The 25,726-nt window shown below is 38.7% G+C and overlaps 1 protein-coding gene across 6 annotated transcripts in view; it reads left to right on the top strand.

Moving 5' to 3' along the window:
- The window catches only part of LOC122549923 (E3 ubiquitin-protein ligase HECW1-like), a 462,631-nt gene that overhangs the window by 10,558 nt on the left and 426,347 nt on the right, over nucleotides 1-25,726 (top strand). For 3 of the 6 annotated variants that reach the window (XM_043690160.1, XM_043690159.1, XM_043690155.1), the window contains exon 2: nucleotides 365-453. The exons of the other annotated variants lie outside the window; for them this stretch is intronic. The gene's annotated coding sequence lies outside the window, so the exon portion shown is untranslated. The remainder of the gene's footprint in view (nucleotides 1-364; nucleotides 454-25,726) is intronic. 6 annotated transcript variants of the gene reach the window in all.

Genomic DNA, 25,726 nt, shown 5'->3' with positions numbered 1-25,726 from the left:
TCAAAAATATTTGTTGAAACCATATAATCAGACTTTTGTTGAATTAGAAATAGTAGCAAGTGGTTTTCAATTATCCCCTGGCCCGCATGTTATTCCTCTGAATTTTGTTTAGTTTCTTGAATTCGTAGATAAAGGGAAATTAAATAAGGTAGTTTACGTGGATTTTCAAAGAACGTTGAATAAGCTGCTACATAAGATCCTTACATAAAATGTTAACATAAGAAATGTAGCATCATCAGCATAAATTAAGTTGATGAATATTAAACAATGACATAGGACATTTAATGTTATTTGGAATAGAGAAAAGGTTGGAAATGGCTAGATCGACTTTTGATTTATGTATATATCAACAATTTGATTTTAGGCATAGAGGCCACAATTTCAGTACAAAACAAAAAGGTTTGGCAAGCAGTGAGAAGGAATGTGAAGTACCTCAGGAACAGCAGACAGAATGTAAGTATAATTTAATTTAATTAATGCCATAATACATTTTAGGAGAAGGAATAAGATATGCTGTCAATGGAAAGACATTGACAGATATGCATGAATGGAGAAAACAAGGGTTGTAAATGTATTTCTCTGTAAGAATGAATGCAGTTAGTTGAAGTCAGTAACAGGCTAAGTAGGCATGCAGAGTATGAGAGTAAAAAGCTATGACTTAATGAAGGGAAACTATTGATTTGACATTTCAATGTATTGTTTTCAGTTTGGGACACCCAAGGCAGGGTTTATGGAGTCGTCCAACTAGTGAGGCCTTTAAAAATGAAGGATGCACATGGAAGAAGAATGGAGGCATGGATTTGGCATTGGGGCATCAAGGTGGTCTGGGATACTGAGGGAGAATACTGAGTGCGTAGAAGGGAGGGGTGAGAATTAGGAGAATGGAGTTTGACGGCTAGAGGGACTAACAATCTTAAACACAAAGGTCCAAAGAACCGAGAGGAACCCTCTAAGCAGCTTACCTTGACAATTGCCTTCCTCATCGCCACTGACAAATGTTTTGAGAAGCAATTGGCTGGATTTTGACCTGCCCTAGTATGGCATGTTGAATCCCTTGTAAGTGGAACGGTCTGCTAAGTTGGAAATTTCCCAAGTCATGCTTCCCACTTAAATAGTAAACATTTGCCCCAATCATTCGTTTTTGAGGTTAAATAAAGTGAAAGAATAGCTCTCTCAAACCAACCATGCCCAATGGGAGAAGGACTTCACTGAATGAATATAGAGACATGCAACAACATATTATAAAGTGGTAAGACAGAGAAAAGAAGTTCAGAAATAATTGTAGATACAAAGATGAAAAGAGCCAAATCTGTTCTAGAATTATTGGAACTTGCTATGAAATAGTTTTATAAAATAAAAATAGCCACATAGAATAAAAAAAATTGTGGATGCTGGGCAAAAATAGAAATTACTGGAGAAACAAAGCAGGCCATTCAGCATCTGTGGAGAGACAGCAGAGTTAACTTTTCAGGTCCAGTGACCATTCTTCAGAACAGGTCTGAAAGCCATATAGAATGTTTAGCATGGATTTGTCAGGATTCTATTATTCAGATAAATTTGAAACATTAAGTTCATTTATATTGGCATAGACAACATTAAGAGAAGATTTCATAGACCTTTTCAAAAATATGAAAAGCTTTGGTAAAGTGATTAAGCAAAAAATTATTACCGATAACTGGGAATTCACTAGCAAAAGGTCATTGAGAAGCGATTTTGGGAGAAGTTTTGTTCCAGACAAATCACGAAAACAGACACAAAAATTTAATTATGATACTAGCAAATAAGAATACTGAACTAATAATTCAGAGAATACGATTTCAAATTCCACCTTGGAAATCTAAAGATTTAAATTCAGCTTTGAGAAAATCAACAGTTAAAAAGAAAGCAGATTTCAGTAGTAGGAATACATAGCCATCAAGTTGTGATACAACACCAACTGATTCACTTACGGCTTTACAGAGTCTGATTTAAATGTGGTTCCATTCAAAGATCAACTTGGTTGATTCTTGACTGCCTTGAAAGTGTTCTAATAGGCTACTTAGTTGTATGAAAACCATAACAAAAGAACCTCCAAATGGATGGCAGTAATTTTCGAAGAATCCAACTATACCTTCACAAGTGATGCCCACATTCCAAGAGTAGGACGAGCAAAACTTTGCCCATTAGGCTGTGTATGGTCTGGATTATCAACTAAGCATGAAAAGGAAGACAATTTACTCTATGGAGAAAAATGACTGACTTTAAAGAAATAAGAGAACAACATAAACTGCTAGAGAAGGCCTGTTCACAACTTCTACAGATAGCAATTCAAACACATTTAGAGACATATGTTGAACATTTGGGATAAATGCATGCATTGAATCAGCAAGCGGGTGCTAAATAAATGAGACTTTATATGGATTAACATATTAACAAGAGGTTAAAGAAAATGAAAGAATAGCTCTCTCAAACCATGGACAATGGGAAAAGGGGTTCACTGAATGGATAGAGAGACATGCGACAACATATTAAAATGCTAGTAAGACAGGGAAGAGAAGTTCAGAAATAATTGTAGGTGCAAAGGTGCAAAGGTCTAAATTCTGCTCTAGTATTATTGGAATTTGCTGTGAAATAGTTTTATCCTGCATCCTTCAGCTCCAAACATTTTATCCACAAACTTGCTGAGAGTGCAAGCTGATAACACACTGAAGGAAATAGGGCTTTCCAGGACCTGCGTGAACTGGGAAATTGACAGTTTTAAAGGCAATGAGGTTTAAATATTGAGAAATAAACAGCAAATTACTAAGATGGAGAAAGATTTAAAATATCCAATCACATTGTCAAATCAAGTGCAGAAATGGAAACAAAGTGAAGGAAAGGGAGATTGGAATAAGAGAAAGAAATTCAAACCATCAAACAATGAGATTCCATATTTTCAATAGCCAATTTTCAGTACCAGAATAATTAGTAAGTAAAAATAAACAATGATCGTATTGTAAAAAGTCTGCTTACATTATTAATTACTAAATCTAAAATATGTGCAATTGGTTTTGTTCCTACCAGGAAGATACAGAAACTTCAATAATATTCGATACATGTTAATAGTAAGGCAGCTGACAAAGTAAATTACACAGTTAACAGTGGAACATTACAACTAATTCAGCCACTTTTCGATGGTTGTATTTAATCATAGTTACCCTGCTATAGGAAGGATGTTGTGAAACTTGAAAGGGTGCAGAAACGATTTACAAGGATGTTGCCAGGGTTGGAGGATTTGAGCTATAAGGAGAGGCTGAATAGGCTGGTGCTGTTTTCCCTAGAGCATCAGAGGCTGACTGGTGACCTTATAGAAGTTTAAAAAATCATGAGGGGCATGGACAGGGTAAATAGACAAGGTCTTTTTCCAGGGGTTGGGGAGTCCAAAACCAGAGGGCATAGGTTTAAGGTGAGAGGGGTAAGATTTAAAGGGGACCTAAGGGGCAATTTTTTCATGTAGCGGGTGGTGCATATATAGAATGAGCTGCCAGAGGAAGTGGTGGAGGCAGATACAATTACAACATTTAAAAGTCATCTAGATGGGCACATGAATAGGAAGGGTTTAAAGGAATATGGGCTAAATGCTGGCAAATGGGACCAGATTTATTTATATATATATATGGTCGGCATGGATGAGTTGGACCGAAGGGTCTGTTTCCATGCTGTAGATCTCTATGACTCTATGGCTCTGTAGATTTCCAGCTTATCTGAACTTGGTATATTGCTTGCACATAAATCATCATATATAACATTTGTTTTACTATTAACTTGACAGCAAATTCTGAGGAGAAAGTGAGGTCTGCAGATGCTGGAGATCAGAGCTGAAAATGTGTTGCTGGAAAAGCACAGCAGGTCAGGCAGCATCCAGGGAACAGGAGAATCGACGTTTCGGGCATAAGCCCTTCTTCCTGATGAAGGGCTTATGCCCTTCAGGAAGAAGGGCTTATGCCCGAAACGTCGATTCTCCTGTTCCCTGGATGCTGCCTGACCTGCTGTGCTTTTCCAGCAACACATTTTCAGCAGTAAATTCTGAGCCAACATTGAGAAATGTGTTCAGTATTTGAACAGTGAGAGGACAGTCAGATCAGAACTCAAATTGACGCAAGATAGGATGAACTAGAGAGAAACATAATACAGGTTGCATTCTCAATAATTATTTCCTCCAAGTATTTGTAGAGGGCAGATACAGAAGCATCACAATTTGCCCAAACAAGAGGACGAGTGGTAGTATTGCTATTATTTCTGAAATCCAGGTAATGTTACAGGGACCCGGGTTCAAGTCCCACCATTGCAAATAATGGAAACTGAATTCAATAAAAATCTGGAATTAAGAGTCTAATAACAACCATGAAGCCACTGCTGATTATTGAGAAAAATCATTCTGATTCACTAATATTCTCCAGGGAAGGAAATCTGCTGTCCTTACCTGGTCTGGTCTACGTGTGACCAGCTGCAATGTGATTGACTCTAAACTGCTCTCTGGGCAATTAGGAATGTGCCATAATGCTGGCCCAGCTGCGCTGTAAAAGATTTATAAAAAATTGTAGGGTGAAAATTCTAAACCAGATAAATAGGTTTGAAATAAATACGTTACCAGGGATAGATGTTACTTATACCAGAGTGTTGAGGGAAACACGAGAAGAGATCCAAGATCTGCCTACAAAGATGCTAAGGGAGTCAATGGGTGCCAATAGATTGGTAACTGGTTTTACTTAAAATGGAGTCAAAGTAAACACAGGCAAAAAGATTCATTAGTCTTAATTCAATCATATGTAAGGTAATTGGTTAATTACCATCTTCTCAAGGACAACAACGGATGGGCAACAAATGTAGGCCCAGATAGCAATGCACATGTCCCACGAGTCATAGAGTCATAGTGATGTACAGCACGGAAACAGAACTATCGGTCCAACCCGTCCATGCCGACTAGATATCCCAACCCAATCTAGTCCCACCTGCCAGCACCGACCCATATCCCTCCAAACCCTTCCAATTCATATACCCATCCAGATGCCTTTTAAATGTTGCAATTGTACCAGCCTCCACCACTTCCTCTGGCAGTCCATTCCACACACACCACCCTCTGTGTGAAAACATTGCACCTTAGGTCCCTTTTATATCTTTCCCCTCTCAGCCTAAATCTATGCCCTCTAGTTCTGAACTCCCCCACCCCAGGGAAAAGACCTTGTTGCCCCTCATGATTTTATAAACCTCTATAAGGTCACCCCTCAGCCTCTGACACTCTAGAGAAAACAGCCCCAGCCCATTCAACCTCGCTCAATAGCTCAAATCCTCCAACCCTGGCAACATCCTTATAAATGTTTTCTGAACCCTTTCAAGTTTCACAACATCATTCTGATAGGAAGGAGACCAGAATTACACACAATATTCAATTGTGGCCTAACCAATGTCCTGTACAGCCGCAACATGACCTCCCAACTCCTGTACTCAGTATTCTGACCAGTAAAGGAAAGCATACCAAACGCCTTCTTCACTATTATATCTATCTGTGACTCTACTTTCAAGGACCTAAGAACCTGCACTGCAAGGTCTCTTTGTTCAGCAACACTTCCTAGGCCCTTACCATTCAGTGTATAAGTCCTGCCCTGATTTGCCTTACCAAAATGCAGCTCCTTGCATTTATCTAAATTAAACTCCATTTGCCACTCTTCAGTCCATTGGTCCATCTGATCAAGATCCAGTTGTAAGCTGAGGTAACCTTCTTCGCTTCCACTACACCTCCAAGTTTGGTTTTACCTGCAAACTTATTAACTGTATCTCCTAAGCTCACATCCAAATCATTTATATAAATGATGAAAAGTAGTGGACCCAGCACCAATCCTTATGGCACTCCACTGGTCCCAGGCCTCCAGTCTAAAAAACAACCCTCCACCACAACCCTCTGTCTTCTGCCTTTGAGCCAGTTCTGTATCCAAATGGCTAATTCTCCCTGTATTCTAAGAGATCTCACCTTCCTAATCAGTCTCCCATGGGGAACCTTGTCAAATGCCTTACTGATGTCCATATAGATCACGTTTACTGTCCTACCCTCATTAATCCTCATTACTTCTTCAAAACACTCAATCAAGTTTGTGAGGCATGATTTCCCACACACAAAGCCATGTTGACTATCCCTAATCAGTCCTTGCTTTTCCAAATACATGTACATTCTGTCCCTCAGGATTCCCTCTTAGAATTTGCCCACCACCAACATCAGGCTCACCGGTCTATATTTCCCTGTCTTTTCCTTACCACCTTTCTTAAATAGTGACACCACGTTAGCCAACCTCCAGTCTTGTGGCACCTCACCTGTAACTATCAATGATACAAATATCTCAGTAAGAGGCCCAGGAATCACTTCCCTAGCTTCCCAGAGTTCTAAGATACACCTGATCAGGTTTTGTACACTTTTATGCATTTCAAGACATCCTGCACTTCCTCCTCTGTAACATGGACATTTTTCAAGATGTCACCATCTATTTCTCTACAGTCTATATCTTCTATATCCTTCTTCACAGTAAACACTGATGCAAAGTACTCATTTAGTATCGCCCCCATCTCCAGCGGTTCCATACATAGGCTGCCTTGCTGATCTTTGAGAGGCCCCATTCTCTCCCTCATTACCCTTTTGACCTTAATGTGTTTGTGAAAATCCTTTGGATTCTCCTTAACCCTATTTGCCAAAGCTATCTCATGTCCCCCTTTTGCCTTCCTGATTTTCTTCTTAAGTATAATCCTACTGCTTTTATCTAATGATTACTTGATCTATCCTGTCTATACCTGACATATGTTTCCTTCTTTTTCTTAACCAAACCCTCAATTTCTCTAGTCATCCAGCATTCCCTACACCTACTAACCTTGCCCTTCACCCTAACAGGAATATACTTTGTCTGGACTCTCGTTATCTCATTTTTGAAGGCTTCCCATTTTCTAGCCGTCCCTTTACCTGCAAACATCTGCCCCCAATCAGCTTTTGAATGTTCTTGCCTGATATCGCCAAAATTAGCCTTCCTCCAATTTAGAACTTCAACTTTTAGATCTGGTCTATTCTCTTCCATCACTATTTTACAACTAATAGAATTATGGTTGCACCCTCAAAATGCTCCCCCAATGACACCTCAGTTACCTGCCCTGCCTTATTTCCCAAGAGTAGGTCAAGTTTTGCACCTTCTCTACTAAGTACATCCACATACTGAATCAGAAAATGTTCTTGTACACACTTAACAAATACCTCTCCATCTGAACCCTTTTCACTATGGCAGTCCCAGTCTATGTTTGGAAAGTTAAAATCCCCTACCATAACCACCCTATTATTCTTACAGATAACTGAAATCTCCTTACAAATTCCTGTTGACTATTAGGGGATCTATAATACAATCCCAATAAGGTGATCATCCCTTTCTTATTTTTCAGTTCCACCCAAATAACTTCCCTGGATGTATTTCTGGGAATATCTTCCCTCTACAGTTGTAATGCTATCCCTTATCAAAAACGCCACTCCTCCTCCTCTCTTGCCTCCCTTTATGTCCTTCCTGTAGCATTTGTATCCTGGAACATTAAGCTGCCAGTTCTGTCCAACCCTGAGCCACGTTTCTGTAATTGCTATGATATCCCTGTCCCATGTTCCGAACCATACCCTGAGTTCATCTGCCTTCCCTGTTAGGCCTCTTGCATTGAAATAAATGCAATTTAATTTTCAGTCCTACCTTGTTCTCTGCTTTGTCCCTGTCTGACCTGACTGTTTGACTTTGACTTTTCTCAACTCTGCCAGTCTCAGATTGATCTCTTTCCTCACTATCTGCTGGATAGCAACAGAAGACTCCTACGCTACCTGCCCACCTCTCTTACCTTTCTTGGAGTTAACCCATCTATGTGACTGTATCTGTGACTTTTTTCCCTTCCTATAACTGCCTTTCATCACACCCCGTTGCTCTTGTCAGTGAATAAAACAAAAATTGAGGATTATCTATGCAATAGTGATTTTGTAACCAGTAGTCAACATAGACTGAGACGGAAAGACTTCTGTCTGACCAACTTTAACACTGCAAACTTTTACTGAGATATTGTGAGTGGAGTGTTGTCATCATTTAAGAAATGCTTGAAAACTGCAGTAGGAGAATTACTAGATTTTTCTGAATGGATGAACTAATCATCTTGTTTGACCTCAAACATATTGGTTCTGAATTTCCACATAGTTTGTCCTAATATCCAATTTTTACTATTGTTGGAAGAGCATGAAAGCTTGCACAAAAAGGGGGAAATAGTGATGTTCAGCTATTTACACAATTTCTCTGGGTTTTCTGTTTGTATTTGAGTAATGTTACACTTGGACATTGGAGGAATGAAAATTCAAGGCCTCTTTAACAGGCATTATTACCAATTCTACACCTGCTATTATACTATTGTCTGGCTTAATTAGTGTCAATGTTTGCTCAGTGGTAGCAATTTCACTCTGATTCAGAAAGCTTTGCGTTCAAGTCACACTGCAGACTTGCAGAAGTTTAAGCATGCAATTTATTCTGATTCTCCAATGATGTAATGAGGGAGGGATATATTGCTGAAGATTCTGTCTCTGAAAGAAGCTCAATCTACCATCTCAAGTGAACATAAGCAAATTAATGCCATTATTTCAGAGGACTCTGCATTGTATTTGTAAATGTTCATTTTTCATTCAGTATCATTAAGTTCATTATCTACCATTATCACCTTTCTGTCTATGGGACATCTTTTGTGTAAGATGTTAAATTGACACCCCAATTAACTGCTCACTTAGATGTAAAATAATCAATGACATTATTTTGAAGAAGAATATGGAGTTATTCTTGGTGTCCTGGCCAATGTTTATTTGTCAATCAATATTTAAATAAAAGATGTTTTGGACACTATCATGTTACTATTTATGGGAGTTCACTGAGTGCAAATCAGCTGCTGCATTTCCTACATTGCGATGGTGATTACACTTCAAGAAGTACTTCATTGACTGCAAAGCATTTTGTGATGTCCAGTACCATATAAATGCAAGATTTCTTTAAATATATGGAACAAAGTAGGTAATTGGAATTGAGGTAAGAACTAAAAAGATCCAATTGATTGTTCACACAGGTTTATGAGAGAGTGCACTATTTTCTGTATTCAAATGAAAACTGCATTTTGAACTGGATTAATAATTATTTATTTCAACAATAGCCTATTTTCACATTATGTCAATGTGCTAATGCCACAAAGACTGTAAATGTCTTTACCTAAATTATGAATGCAGCATCTGAGAATTATCTTTTTATTTTCCTAACATTTTCACTGTGTAGTAAATCCACATTGTCATTTTTTTGTGTGGCTATGACTGCATTACTAATTCTGAGGCTCAGCCATAGGCACTGCAGGCAGGGATACTACAATGACGCACTACTGCTACTATCGACAGTCAAACATTCCAGGGCAAGCTGCCAACTGCAGATGCATTTTATTTCTAATCTAGGCGATGACATTTTTTGTGGTGAAACTGTAAAATGTTTAAGCTTTCTATATCACAAAATCAAATGCAGGAATTGATGATGGAGGAAGATTTTCTTACTCTGTCATTACGAATGGTGATGAATTGTGAGTGATGCCTTGAATACCAAATACAGTTGATCCTCTAGTTGCATAGATATTGCTTCTCCTGCTTTATTGCTTTATTTGAACAGTCCACCACAATCATTTGATTCTTTGTTTGAATGATAAAGTGATGGTCTTTTAGATTCATAGAAGTGAAATATGCAAATATGTTCAGAGATGTCTATCCAATTTTTACAACTAAATCCTGAAGAATGTAAACTTTTCTCATTTAATTTATTGAAGAGCATTAAGGCAGTATTTATAATGGCTGGACAATTTGTGGGGCTCATAGGCAGAAACACAGAGAGACATGAATTGAGTTCTGCTGATGCCTGCTGTAATTTCTCAGTTTTGCACAGGTCCCATGAACGCACAGTGTCTTTAAATACTCTTGCTGATTCTGTGTGTGGAATCACTGAGAGACAAACATGAGACAAGGCACATATCAGCTGGATTGTTGCGATTGAATCAAACCTGGAATTGGACAAGAGATTGTTAATCAATTTGGTATCAGAATTTGCATTAATTTGTACAGTTTGCATTGATGAATGTCTTTTAACTAAAAATATATGCTGCTGTGTGCTGCAACCCACCATTTTGTATGTTCCTTGGGACTGAATTTTCCCAGCCCTCAAATGATATGGGAAATGGCGACTCATTCGTAAAATATGTCAAGATCAGAAAAATTGCATTTTTTACTGATGAGGGAAAAAAAGAGATTGATGTGCCACTCAAGGTTTTATTGGTGAGATGAGCGTTTCCCCTATGAGCAACAAGAGGCTATACTCATTGATATGCAGTTTCCCATTCTCCCATATGGCGGAAGGAAACTGAATGTTTCCACTTGCCGCTTGCTCCTCCAAGCCATCATCTTGGCCAACAGTTCCCAGATTCTCAGGGCATGCTCCATGGGCACTATCAGCTGGCACACTGCATCCATAGTGATTGGCATTAGAAAATTCCTGTTGACTATTAGGGGATCTATAATACAATCCCAATAAGGTGATCATCCCTTTCTTATTTTTCAGTTCCACCCAAATACCTTCCCTGGATGTATTTCTGGGAATATCTTCCCTCTACGTTGTAATGCGGGATCTATAATACAATCCCAATAAGGTGATCATCCCTTTCTTATTTTTCAGTTCCACCCAAATAACTTCCCTGGATGTATTTCTGGGAATATCTTCCCTCTACAGTTGTAATGCTATCCCTTATCAAAAACGCCACTCCTCCTCCTCTCTTGCCTCCCTTTATGTCCTTCCTGTAGCATTTGTATCCTGGAACATTAAGCTGCCAGTTCTGTCCAACCCTGAGCCACGTTTCTGTAATTGCTATGATATCCCTGTCCCATGTTCCGAACCATACCCTGAGTTCATCTGCCTTCCCTGTTAGGCCTCTTGCATTGAAATAAATGCAATTTAATTTTCAGTCCTACCTTGTTCTCTGCTTTGTCCCTGTCTGACCTGACTGTTTGACTTTGACTTTTCTCAACTCTGCCAGTCTCAGATTGATCTCTTTCCTCACTATCTGCTGGATAGCAACAGAAGACTCCTACGCTACCTGCCCACCTCTCTTACCTTTCTTGGAGTTAACCCATCTATGTGACTGTATCTGTGACTTTTTTCCCTTCCTATAACTGCCTTTCATCACACCCCGTTGCTCTTGTCAGTGAATAAAACAAAAATTGAGGATTATCTATGCAATAGTGATTTTGTAACCAGTAGTCAACATAGACTGAGACGGAAAGACTTCTGTCTGACCAACTTTAACACTGCAAACTTTTACTGAGATATTGTGAGTGGAGTGTTGTCATCATTTAAGAAATGCTTGAAAACTGCAGTAGGAGAATTACTAGATTTTTCTGAATGGATGAACTAATCATCTTGTTTGACCTCAAACATATTGGTTCTGAATTTCCACATAGTTTGTCCTAATATCCAATTTTTACTATTGTTGGAAGAGCATGAAAGCTTGCACAAAAAGGGGGAAATAGTGATGTTCAGCTATTTACACAATTTCTCTGGGTTTTCTGTTTGTATTTGAGTAATGTTACACTTGGACATTGGAGGAATGAAAATTCAAGGCCTCTTTAACAGGCATTATTACCAATTCTACACCTGCTATTATACTATTGTCTGGCTTAATTAGTGTCAATGTTTGCTCAGTGGTAGCAATTTCACTCTGATTCAGAAAGCTTTGCGTTCAAGTCACACTGCAGACTTGCAGAAGTTTAAGCATGCAATTTATTCTGATTCTCCAATGATGTAATGAGGGAGGGATATATTGCTGAAGATTCTGTCTCTGAAAGAAGCTCAATCTACCATCTCAAGTGAACATAAGCAAATTAATGCCATTATTTTAGAGGACTCTGCATTGTATTTGTAAATGTTCATTTTTCATTCAGTATCATTAAGTTCATTATCTACCATTATCACCTTTCTGTCTATGGGACATCTTTTGTGTAAGATGTTAAATTGACACCCCAATTAACTGCTCACTTAGATGTAAAATAATCAATGACATTATTTTGAAGAAGAATATGGAGTTATTCTTGGTGTCCTGGCCAATGTTTATTTGTCAATCAATATTTAAATAAAAGATGTTTTGGACACTATCATGTTACTATTTATGGGAGTTCACTGAGTGCAAATCAGCTGCTGCATTTCCTACATTGCGATGGTGATTACACTTCAAGAAGTACTTCATTGACTGCAAAGCATTTTGTGATGTCCAGTACCATATAAATGCAAGATTTCTTTAAATATATGGAACAAAGTAGGTAATTGGAATTGAGGTAAGAACTAAAAAGATCCAATTGATTGTTCACACAGGTTTATGAGAGAGTGCACTATTTTCTGTATTCAAATGAAAACTGCATTTTGAACTGGATTAATAATTATTTATTTCAACAATAGCCTATTTTCATATTATGTCAATGTGCTAATGCCACAAAGACTGTAAATGTCTTTACCTAAATTATGAATGCAGCATCTGAGAATTATCTTTTTATTTTCCTAACATTTTCACTGTGTAGTAAATCCACATTGTCATTTTTTTGTGTGGCTATGACTGCATTACTAATTCTGAGGCTCAGCCATAGGCACTGCAGGCAGGGATACTACAATGACGCACTACTGCTACTATCGACAGTCAAACATTCCAGGGCAAGCTGCCAACTGCAGATGCATTTTATTTCTAATCTAGGCGATGACATTTTTTGTGGTGAAACTGTAAAATGTTTAAGCTTTCTATATCACAAAATCAAATGCAGGAATTGATGATGGAGGAAGATTTTCTTACTCTGTCATTACGAATGGTGATGAATTGTGAGTGATGCCTTGAATACCAAATACAGTTGATCCTCTAGTTGCATAGATATTGCTTCTCCTGCTTTATTGCTTTATTTGAACAGTCCACCACAATCATTTGATTCTTTGTTTGAATGATAAAGTGATGGTCTTTTAGATTCATAGAAGTGAAATATGCAAATATGTTCAGAGATGTCTATCCAATTTTTACAACTAAATCCTGAAGAATGTAAACTTTTCTCATTTAATTTATTGAAGAGCATTAAGGCAGTATTTATAATGGCTGGACAATTTGTGGGGCTCATAGGCAGAAACACAGAGAGACATGAATTGAGTTCTGCTGATGCCTGCTGTAATTTCTCAGTTTTGCACAGGTCCCATGAACGCACAGTGTCTTTAAATACTCTTGCTGATTCTGTGTGTGGAATCACTGAGAGACAAACATGAGACAAGGCACATATCAGCTGGATTGTTGCGATTGAATCAAACCTGGAATTGGACAAGAGATTGTTAATCAATTTGGTATCAGAATTTGCATTAATTTGTACAGTTTGCATTGATGAATGTCTTTTAACTAAAAATATATGCTGCTGTGTGCTGCAACCCACCATTTTGTATGTTCCTTGGGACTGAATTTTCCCAGCCCTCAAATGATATGGGAAATGGCGACTCATTCGTAAAATATGTCAAGATCAGAAAAATTGCATTTTTTACTGATGAGGGAAAAAAAGAGATTGATGTGCCACTCAAGGTTTTATTGGTGAGATGAGCGTTTCCCCTATGAGCAACAAGAGGCTATACTCATTGATATGCAGTTTCCCATTCTCCCATATGGCGGAAGGAAACTGAATGTTTCCACTTGCCGCTTGCTCCTCCAAGCCATCATCTTGGCCAACAGTTCCCAGATTCTCAGGGCATGCTCCATGGGCACTATCAGCTGGCACACTGCATCCATAGTGATTGGCATTAGACATGTACCACCCTCAACACATCATTGTGACACATCACTAACTTACCTAGAATACAGTTATCTACTTCCATGCTGTGGTTTGGAGCATTGTCCTGCTGGTGCCAGGCAGCTGTGCGCACAGGCACTCATCTCATAATTTGGAGCAGGATGCACCCTAGGGCTCTTCACCGGCTGGCTTTGTGTTTATTCACATCATGCTAACTTAAATGCTCACAGCATCTCTGCATTGCCATTTGTTGCTTTGTTCCTCATTCAGAAATGGTCACAGTATGTCTGTCTTGTCTTGCCTTAAGCAGAGACATAGAGCTAGGCAACCTGTCATAGTTGTCAGCAATGATCAGTTAATGAGGCAGACATATTGCTGTATGGCACCTTGTTAAGTCAATCTCACACCTCTACTACGACTTAGCAAATGTACTGCCTGTGCTTTATCAAATGGTGATGTCTTCAGACAAATCAAGAGGGAGTATTAACCAGTCAAGAGTCCTGCCAAGGTCAGTCAAGAGCAATGTCTGAACTCAATCCAGGAGCTTGGACACAATTTTTAGATTGTTTGAGATGATCAACATCAGGAGTTCCATGCCATTACAATCCAGTAGGTTGGCCATGATCAATGCTGCAGTTCCAGTGCAACCAGCCCAAGAATGAGCAGTTAGTCAGTCTGGAAGCTGCACATGGGTCTGATCACTTGGACTGCTCCTTCCAAGTCAGTTAGGGGGTTGACCAAAGTCTATAGACATACCACATTAAGAGGGCCAAAACATAATGTGTCAGATATCAACAACAGAAAATGGTTTCCTTCAACGTAACATCTAAGTCATCTGTGTCATTTATACCACACCCTTGCCATCTGGAAGCTGCTATGATGTCTAAATCCTTGGTAACACCCAGGTTCCTACACATTTCAAGGGCTGAATACCTCATTAGGCTGGTTACTGGGGGACAAGAGCTACCTGCTATCACTGTGGCTGATGACTACATTGTGTAACTGCCTGTCTAAGACTGAGTGAAGATAAATACAGCTCATTCTTAATGAAAGTTGTTCAATGAAAGTTAATTTTCTTAACAATGATGAGAAGTGATGCTATGCCGTGCATTGGAGAAAAGAATAGCATTCATTTAGATAGGGCTCTAACATGATACAACACTGAGGTTTGATATCCAGTGTAGCATCATTCTTGTAGTTGCTTTTACAATGTCAGTCATGTCAGAGAGATGATGATGTAAAATAGCAATATATTTGCAAATGTGATCTTCTATTTCTTTTGAAGAGTGATCTATGTCACTATCAGCCCATAGAACTGTTCTGTTACCTTTCCATCTCATTGCATATATTGTGCAGGGCAGCGATTGACCTGGGGCACAGATGGGATCTAAATGTGGAATTGGGTGAGCAAATCCCAGAAGTTTCTGGAGGTGATGAGCACTCATCAAGATATGGCACAATCTCAATGAGACGAGCAGTGGGGATTGCATGAAATAACTTGCTAGAGCTCAGGGAGAGAAAGCCTCCATGAAACTCAATATTGACACTCAGCCATTTAAGTTTAGCAGATAGTAAGCAAGTAATTGCATTACATTTGAACTCCTCCTCAACTTCTTACTTGCCTACCCATAGTCAAAAACATCCATTTTGGGGAACTTTACTAGTGGTGCATGTAGAATGAGGGGTTATTAACTATTATGCCAATGGAAAAAGTACATCAACAGCAATATCAGATGATGTCACATCTAATGCGACTGGGACCTGAGGGAAATATCTTCTGATGGAGTTATGCATGATGCTGGAAAAATTAATAAATGTTCATTAATTTGTAATTATATAGTCTCCAGTCCTCATCTGTCAAAAGCCTGGTTGTGGTATTTATAGGGTTCCAAGACTCCATTCTTCTCAGGTGAGTGAGACTCTGGGTGTAATTTGGTTGTGGTCACCCTGTTTTAGGCCCATGGCTCTTTTTGCAGGTGCTGGTTAGGACCATTATATTTTAGAATGCATAATCCTCTTGCTCAAGGTTGTTTTGGTTTGTCAATATTTTTCTGATAGTAGTTTTATTTTTCTGCATGAACAAATTTAGTAATCAACAAGTTATTTCACAGAAATCTATTTCTTGTGCTTCTAATTGTAGCTATTCTCTCTTCAATGTAAATGTTTCACTTTAAGTAAGCTTGTCGTCAGCTTTCTTTGGCTTGATGTTGACATGGATCCTGTGAAGTACCTTAGATTTTTTCATGTTAAACACATGATCCAAAGATAACTTAATAGAATTTTTCACAGTGAGAGAAAGTGAGGTAGTAATCCAAAACCAGGGTTCTAAATCTTAACAAAGTGAACTGCAAAGACAAGGGTTGAGTTGACTGCAATAGATTGGGTATCTTGGTTAAAAGGTGTGATAGTAGCTAATAAATGGTTAATATTTAAGGAAAGAATGCATATATTGCAGTTGTTATACATTCCATTCAGGTGAAAGAATGCAGTAGGGCAAGTAGCCCAAGCATGGCTAACAAAAAAGAAGGGAAGGAAAATGATCAAATCGAAAGAGGAATCATAGAAAGTTGCTAGAAAAAGTTGCAAGACTGGAAGCAGTTTAGAATTTAGCAAAAGATGCCAAGAGATTGATTAAGAGGGGTAAAATAGAGTGAGAATAAACATGCAAGGGATACAAAAACAGACCCCTCTGAGCCTCTGTAAGTATGGGAAAAGAAAAGATTTGTGAAACCAAATGTGTGCCCTTTACAACTGAAATGGCAGAACTGGTAATGGAGAACAAAGAAATAACAGAGCAATTAAACAACTAATTCAGTTCTGTTTTCACAACATAACTTCTCAGAAATGCTAGAGAGGCAAGGGTCTTTTGGGAAAGAAGAATTGAAGAAAATTAGTATTTGTTAAAATGTGTTGGAGAAATTAATGAGACTGAAAGCTGATAAATTTCCAGGGCCTGCTAAGTAGCATCCCAGCGTACTGAAAGGAGGTAGCTATGCAGATAATGGACGTATTAGTTGTCACCTTCTAAAATTTTGTAGATTCAGGAAGAGAACTGGCAGATTGGAGGGCGGAAAATGTAATCTCACTGTTTAAACAAGGAGACAGGGAGTTAACTAGGAATTACAGATGAGTATCTGAACAAAGCATTGAATAACAATGTGCTTAAAAATACCAGCAGGATTATACAAAGTTAACTTGGATTTATGAAAAGGAAATTATGGTTGACAAATCTATCAGAGTTTTTTGAAGATATAACTTGTAGAATAAATGAGGGAGGATTAGTGGATGTGGTGTATTTGGATTTCCAGCAAAACGTTTGATAAAGTCCCACATAGGAGCATAGTGTGTACGATTAAAGCACATGGGATTGTTTGTAATATACTAACATGGATTCAGAATTGGGACAGAGAGAGTAGAAATAAATGAGGCATTTTCAGAGTGGGAGATAGTAACAAAGGGTACTGCAAGAATAAGTACTTGGGCTGCAGTCATTCATAATTTTTATCAATGATTTGAAGGAGGGAATCAAGTGTAATATTTCTAAGTTGCTGATGACGCAAAACTAGGTGCAAGTGAGAGTGGTGAGGAGGATGTAAACATATAGGTATAGCAAGCAATTAAGAAGGTTAATGATATGTTAGCCTTCTTTGCAAGAGGTTTTAAGTACATGAATAGCAAAGTCTAGCTGTACTGTGCAGGGCCTTGGAGAGACCACTTCTGAAATGCTGCATGCTGTTTTAGTATCCTTTCTTAAGAAAAGATATACGTGCCAAAGAAGATTGCTGGACTGATTTGTGGTATGACACGTTTGTTGTGTGAGGAGAGGTTGGGTCGTCTGGCCCTGTGTATTCACTGGAGTTTAGAAGAATGAGAGAGGATCTCTTTGGGGTGATCCTCTGATTGGGGTGGACAGACTGGATGCAGTGAGGAGGCTTCTCTTGTTTGGGAGGGTATGGGGATGGTGTCCAGGTCAAGGACTGATGGTCTTCGGGTAGGTTATTTCTGACTGAGATGAGGAGAGATTTCTTTGTTCATAGGGTGGTGAGCCTGTGGAATTCCTTACTTCAGAAGGCTGTGGAGGCAAAGTCACAAATATATTTAATAATCAGATAAATAGATATCTAGTCAAATGTGTCAGAGAGCGCATGGAAAGAGTGGGAGTATGGTGTTAAGGTAGAGGATCAGCCATGGTTGTGCTGAATGGTGGAATGGACTTAAGGGATCACATTATCTACTCCTGTTCCTATTGTCTACATTTCTATGTGAAATAAGATTAGAATTAGACTATTTGGTCTTTCAAGCCTGCTTCACTGTTCAGTACGATCACAGCTGATCTGTTTGTGTTTCTAATTCCACACTGTCATCTCCCACTAATAACCCTTGAATTTCCTGTCTTACAAGAATCTAACCACCTCTATCTTAAAATATTTAATGATGCTGACTCTACTGCCTCTGACGCAGAGTGTTCCAATGTTGCACAGTCCTGAAAGAAAAACAAACTCTCCTCGTCACTGTCATGAAAGGGCAACCACTAATTTTAAAACAGTGCCTCCTACTTCTGGACTGACCCACAGGACAAAAGATCCAAATCATCAGGATATACTTAAATGAAATCACTTTTAACTCTTTTACATTCCACTGGAAGCTCTGCTTGTTCAAGCTACTCTCCTAAGACAACCAGTTCAATCCAGGTAGCAATCAAAAAGTCATTCCCGAATCACCTTTAACGCATTCACATCCTTCCTTAAATAAGGAGACCAAAACCGTACATAATAGTCAGCTCTCACCAACGCCCTGTCCATCCAAAGTAGAATATCCTTACCTTTAAGATTATTTCTCAATATAAATGCAATTTGCTGTTGGTTGGGTCTCGGCTGATAGGTTGGAAATTGGTCTGTTTAAACTTATCTTGATTTTAGATCAAAAGGTTGATCTTCTATAGTGTTGGTAGATACCAATGCTACAGCTGCACTGGAATAACTTAGCTAGAAAGACAGCTAAATTCTTAGCAATAAATTAAAATGCACTCTAGCAATCACCTCCTTTTATCCCTCTCTCTGCTGATGACCTATTTGATCCTTTATGAAATTCCAATACCACCTACTTCCACTGCCTCTACAGACACACTGCTGTCCTTTAAAGCAGTTAAATAATGCATCTCCTGTGTAATCCAGGAGACAATATTCTGTAAACCCTGACAATGAGGGTCAGAGGCCAACCAATGCAGGCTGCTCCAATTATCTTTCCATTCTTCTCCACTTTCATTTTATGCCAGTAAGAAAACACTTAAAAAAGCAATTTTTATCTGTGACTGATATTTTCGTATTTAAATCACAGTGAATTCTGTACATGATCACTTGAAGTGGATAGTAAACATAAAGGCATTTCACAGGAAGCTACAAATATTTAGTGAAAGCAAATGGAAAGCTGAAGAGATAGTCATCAAGGTTTTGTTAGCATCGATCATACCTTACAATCTACTCTAAATTGGAAGTTAAGGGCAAACTAATGGATGATAATTTAGTGGAATTAAATTAAAATTATAGCACCTACCTCTGGGCAGAAGTCATGTCACAGGAGACCAATTCAAGCAGTAAACCATCTGGCCCTTGGAAATGGGATGCTCACAGGCTTCATCTGCATAGATTCTGTTAACCTGATCATAAAGTAAAAGAAACCTGGAATCTTAATGGCAATTTCCATTCACATTTAGGAATTGGAGGACAGTTACTGAATTTTCCAGTACAGATACAGCATCTGGAATCCATCAAACTGAAAACTGGGCATGTTTAAAATCAAGGAGACATTAAATTTGATTATTATTATGTGATAAAGTAATTTACCAGCTTGTTTGCCTAGGTGCTGCTGTGTTGTGCCAGTGGGTCTTGATATGGAGCGTTTGTTTTTTCCCTGTGGTCTAAGCAACCTTGATCCCACATACCCCAGCTCAGCCTGATCCACTCCGTCCAGCATAGACAAGTGCCAAAGGTTGCTGGTTTTGAAACACTATCTGTATTTGTTTCTCTGATGATATTAAAACTCCTCTTAGGCAATTCAATAAACCTAAGGAGTACAAATTATAAATGGATTTAACACCACATTCTCTGAGCTAAAAAAAACTTTGCTTGTTTTGTATTTCTTATTGTAGAAGTAATTGCCAGTTAAATATTAAAGCGACATCTATAAGTAGATTGTGCCACACCACATTAAATTATAGGAATATGCTGCTGCTTTTTTTTATTCATTCTCAGGATGTGGACTTTACTGGCATGATCAACACTCCTTGCTTGTCTCGAATTGACCTTGAGAAGGTGGTGGTAGCATGCCACTTTCTTGAGTTCCTGCTTTCCATCTGGTAAAAGCATTCCCTCAGCATTGTTAGAGAGTAAGTTCCAATATGCTGACCCAACAATGCTAAAGGACTGGCAGTATATTTGTGTGATTTGGAGGTATATGGTGTGTCAACTGCCTTTGATAGTCATTTTTCTCACATAGATCATTCTTTATGGTAAGAGTCCTAGGAATAGTAATTACTTACATTCCAGGTATTAATTGTTTTAAATAACCTATTAAAAATAAATCAGTTTCTGTATGTTTCCCTATGGGACACTGTGATCTACAACATGCAGTACGTAATGAGGAAGTAGGACATGCCAAAAGACTCCCTTTGGAGTGAAAATAAGCTTGGCGGAGATTGAATAAAATAGCAAAAGAATGTTCACATTGATGCCAGTACTTGTAATAGGATTCCCTTGACTGATGTCAGATTGCCTTTACTCTTCAGACATTATGTGGATCAGTCTATAGGCCTCTCCACTGAATTCCCTTGAGTGAAATTTCAAAAATAGAATATGAGGAAGGAGTATTTGTTAAATAATGAAGGGCTCAGAAACTACTACTTCAAGTTTACAGGTAAGTACTTATTTATAATTCAAAGTATGTGATCTTGTTTTAAGGGATATCTTAAGGAATAGTATTTAAATTCTTTATACCTGTATTCTCCCTAGTGATAATGATTTAAAATTGAGCTACAAATACTTAAATGCTTTATACAGTAATGTATTAATGTTGGGATTAGTACATTAAATGCCCCTGTTGTGATGGGTTTCTGAATATAGTAAAATTTTATGCTGTGCTGTCCTGGTCAGCTACCTTGGATATGGATGCAGGTTGTTCTGCTATAAAGTGTGTTTTGTTAACGTGAATTCGCTGTAATGTGATTGATAAACTGGGGGCACTTTCTAAAGCGCAAACTTTTATAATGTGATTTTATTGGCAACACTTTAAGCACTGTTTCTAAAGCACGATTTTTCTATGATGTGGGTTGCACAAGAACACAACCCTCACGTTATAGAACTACCTGCATTGTTTGATTTTCTCTGTCTCTCTGTGTGTCTCACCGTATATAATTCTGGAAGGAGTTGACATTTTGTATCTTAGTTTGATTGTTCTCTGATCTTTCTCAGTGTTTGCCTTCATTGTTGTAGGCTATCTTATTTCTGGTTTCTGATACATTATCTCACTTTCTCATACCTATGTAAGTTGTTACTCCTTTGCTGTCCTGTGCTGAATGGTTTTGACAGCTCATTACACTGTGTCTGGCAGTTCTACCCACGCACTGCAACACTTTGTCAGCTATTTCAAGAGAGTTTGGGCCTGCCCAATCTGTAATGACCGAGGTCTTACATGTCACATCAGAAGAACACAAACTGAAATTGCCCCTCCAAGAGTGACAGGTATTTACAGATAAGTCCTTTCATCAGGGGTTCTTTGAGGATAGATTATCTGCTTTGAGATAATTATTAACTGAATTTTAATGAATATAAACTAATTATGTCTACTCTGTATTTGAAAATGAAAATACCAAATCAAATTGCTATGGTTTTCAGGAAGAATACAATAGAAGGCACTTAATGCAAAGCAAAGAAAAGATACTGATAGGATATTGACCATGGTTAAATGTGTGTCAATGCATAAATGTGCATGAACAATGGAGAGAGACAAATATGAACTTTTAAATTCTCCTTGCTTTCTAGTCATAAACAATAATTCACCCCTGTTGTGAAGTTGGATTAAAAATACTCTTGCAGCCAGCTGTCTTTACATTTAAATCATAAAGCATTTAAATATTTAAATTTAAATCTTTAGATTTATTTTAAGGTTGTGCCCTCTGGTCCTAGACTCTACCACAATCTTAAGTCTCCTAAAAATCTTGCATGTTTCAATAAAGTAGCTTTTCAATCTTCAAAACTCCAATGAGTATAGGGGCAAGTGAGTTAACCTCTCCCCATAGCAAAATCCATCAATACCTGGGATCATCCTAGTAGAATAGATCTAGATTGCTTCTTTCTCCAGTAAAATTTTCCAGGACCACTAAATGTTCACACATTCAAACTCAGGATTGTCTTCACAACTTCACACAAACAAGAAAGACAGAGGAAAGAAAAGTGTTCTACAACAATGCATGTCAAAAGTAAAATATGCCCATGAATTCAAGTACATTCTTGAGTCCGGGTGAGGGTTCCTTCACTCATGCGTTAAAGGCAGTGTCGTGCCCAGATGGCTGATGAAGAAGTTGCAGGGCTCCTCAAAAGTTGGTGTTGGTGCAGCAGCTTTGACGCTGGATTCCTCAAAATTGACAACGTCTCACAGCATCAGGTTAAACATGGGCGAGGAAACCTCCTGCTGATTACCACATACTATGCAAGTACCATTCATGCCACACAGATGCCAGGTGATGGCCATCTCAAATAACAGCCAATTTAATTTCCATCTCCTGACATTCAATGGCATTACCATCTCTGAATTCCCCACTACCAACATGCTGTGTGTTACCAAAGACTTGAAATTCAACTGGAATCACCATATAAATGCAAGGGCTACAAGGGTAGGTCAGAAGCAAGGAATAATACAATGAGGAAATCACCAGCTGACTCCCCAGAGCCTGTCCACTATCTACAATGCATAAGTTAGAAGTGTGCTGGAATACTCCCCACTTGCCTGGATAGGTGCAGCTCTAACAACATTCAAGAAGCTTGACACCATCCAGGACAAAGCAGCCTGTTTGATTGACACCATATCCACAAACATCCACTCCCTCCACCACTGACGCTCAGTAGCAGCAGTGTGTACTATCTACAAGATGCACTGCAGAAATTCACAAAGGCTCCTTCAACAGCACTTTGCAAATCCATCACTACTTCCATTCAGAAGGACAAGAGCACCAGTTACATGGGACCATCACCACCAGCAAGTTTCCCTACAAGCCACTCACCATCTTGACTTGGAAATATATCACTCTTCCTTCACCGTCACAGTGTCAAAATCTGGGAATTCCCCCCCTACGGGTATTGTGGGTCTACCGAAAGCACATAGACTGCAACGGTTCAGGAGGTACTTCACCACCATCTTCTCAAGGGCAACTAGGTTCAGGCCATAAATTCTGACCAGCCAATGACACCTGCATCCCACAGGTAAATAAAAATAAAAGATCATCTTATTGTGGCTGGAACTGGTCGGCTTTGCAGATACATAGTAATTGAGCATAAGGATCCTGCAGAATCCCAGATGTAGCAGAAGGGAGTTGCCTGGAAATTGAAGATTCCAATGGGCAATCTCCCTGCACCTAGAACCATTCATAAGTATTCACTTAAATCAGAGAATGTGAAGTGTTTCACTGGAGTTAAGTGAATAGTTACCCAGAAATGGTTAGTTAATTAAAAACCTAAACTAATTCCTGAGTAACTATGGAAGTGTTTTTCCATTTCAAAGTTACCAAACCTCCCCTGACCCTTTACATCCCCCATGGGCTTGAGGACCTGACAACACTCTACACTGCTGCTGGGCTTGAGATCCAATACCCAAGCTGCCCTCCCACTGGGCCTGATGCCACTCCTCTCCTCCTGGACTAGCTCTGCTCTTTCTGGAAAAGTACTTACATCATCCACAGCCTGTATTCCCCTGCCAGGCTGCATTAACCCCATACTAATCCCAACCTACTGTAGTCACCCAATCACCTCAACATATTAACAGAAATTGCTGGAGAAACAGCAGATCTGGCAGCATCTGTAGTGAGAAAGCAGAGTTGACATTTAGAGTCTAGTGACCTTTCTTCAGAATGGAGTCACTTACCTGGCTCCCTTCCCATTTACCCCAACCATCTGGCACTCTGACCTCACTTATCCTTTGGCAGGAGCTAAGTGCATATGAGATTTCAAAGCAGCTATCCTCTAGCCATTTAATTCCTAGAACATGGCAACTAGTGCCAAAGAGAAAAGGACATGATTGCCCTGACTATATCGCATGACAAGAACACAATTGGATAGAATGTATATTCCATATTTCTGTGGGATCTGTGTTTAGAATCCCCTGCAAGAAATGTTGAGTTCTTTCTCAAAATAGGAAAATAGGAAATTTAAAGAATGACAATCTGACTATGATTAGCACTCTTCAGAAACTCGGGCCTTATTTATATTTCTCATCTGCTCCCACTTCACCTGATATTGATATAAGGGGAGGAGGGGTGGGTTAAGGGCTAAAACCTCTGTCTCACTACTTCATCCAAACGATGAAACCTTCTACAAACTCATTGATATGTTTAGCTCTGAGAAACAAACTTTGAATCATGAGTGTCGCTAAAGTACAGCATGCTTAGCATTGGTAGCATAAGGCACTCATTCCAATGAGCAGGTGGAATGCTGTTGACATATACTGACTGCACTGCAATCAATGGAAATCAGTTAATCACATGGCACCATCTCTGAACCTGGGTGGGAGATCCCATTCATCTCCAACAACCTTCACGTTTTGTATTTAAAAGATGTCAGACAATTCAAGTATTTTGATTGTGGTGAAGTTGAAAAGAATCCAATCATTTGCAGTGTAAATTAAAATCTGGCAATTTGTATGAACAGCAGGTGAAAAAAAATTAGATTAAGTCATATTCTTTTGTTTCCTTGAACATCTTTTATGCATTTATGTATTGATACTATTAACCTCTCATCAGGACAGCGATCATATTGAAAGAGTATTCTAATTTTCAATACATGATGGAGAGAAGTTGATTATATCCATAGCACAAATAGATACACATCTCCGGAAGAGGTGGACTCTTTATGAACATCTGAATACTGCAAAGATGAATGTGGACTCAGAAAAAAGTTTGAATTCCTGTGGGAACATTTTAAGCCCGAAAACAGGTGTAAGGATACAGTCAGAAGTAAAGTAGTTGAAAATTTGAAACACAAATGCTTCCAGCTTCAAAACTGTCCACAAAACTGAGGCAGGACTAGGAGTACATGAACAATGTGCTTTCAGTATTGTGGGTCTGGTGCTGAAAGCTTTTTGTGAGGCTGAGGTGCAGCTAAAGGAGATAATGAAACACTGGAAGGCATAATGCATTTTAAATCAAAATGACAAATGTACAGAATAAGCACATTCCCTCAAATAAAGGAGATCACAAATTGTCTTTGTGTAACATGGATCAATAGAGTTTAAAAGCCAATTAAAATGGAAGATTGTGGGGTTTTAGATCCATGAGGTTAATAATATTGAAAATAGCTTAATAGAAAATTTGAGAAGCTGTAAGTCATCAATAAATTCAACATTGAGCTCCTTGTCTGAAATAGAAGTGTACAACATGAAACTTGGGAAACTTCCACTGATATGAGCTTCATATGACTGCAGATGCTGAAAACCAGAATCTGGATTAGTGGTGCTGGAAGAGCACAGCAGTTCAGGCAGCTTCCAAGAAGCAGCGAAATCGACGTTTCGTGCAAAAGCCCTTCATCAGGAATAAAGGCAGTGAGCCTGAAGCGTGGAGAGATAAGCTAGAGGAGGGTGGGGGTGGGGAGA

This window comes from Chiloscyllium plagiosum, chromosome 5, assembly GCF_004010195.1.
Source record: "Chiloscyllium plagiosum isolate BGI_BamShark_2017 chromosome 5, ASM401019v2, whole genome shotgun sequence".
Classification (NCBI taxonomy): domain Eukaryota; kingdom Metazoa; phylum Chordata; class Chondrichthyes; order Orectolobiformes; family Hemiscylliidae; genus Chiloscyllium; species Chiloscyllium plagiosum.
The sequence above is the reverse complement of the archived record's forward strand: the minus strand, read 5'-3'. Positions and strand labels throughout refer to the sequence as shown.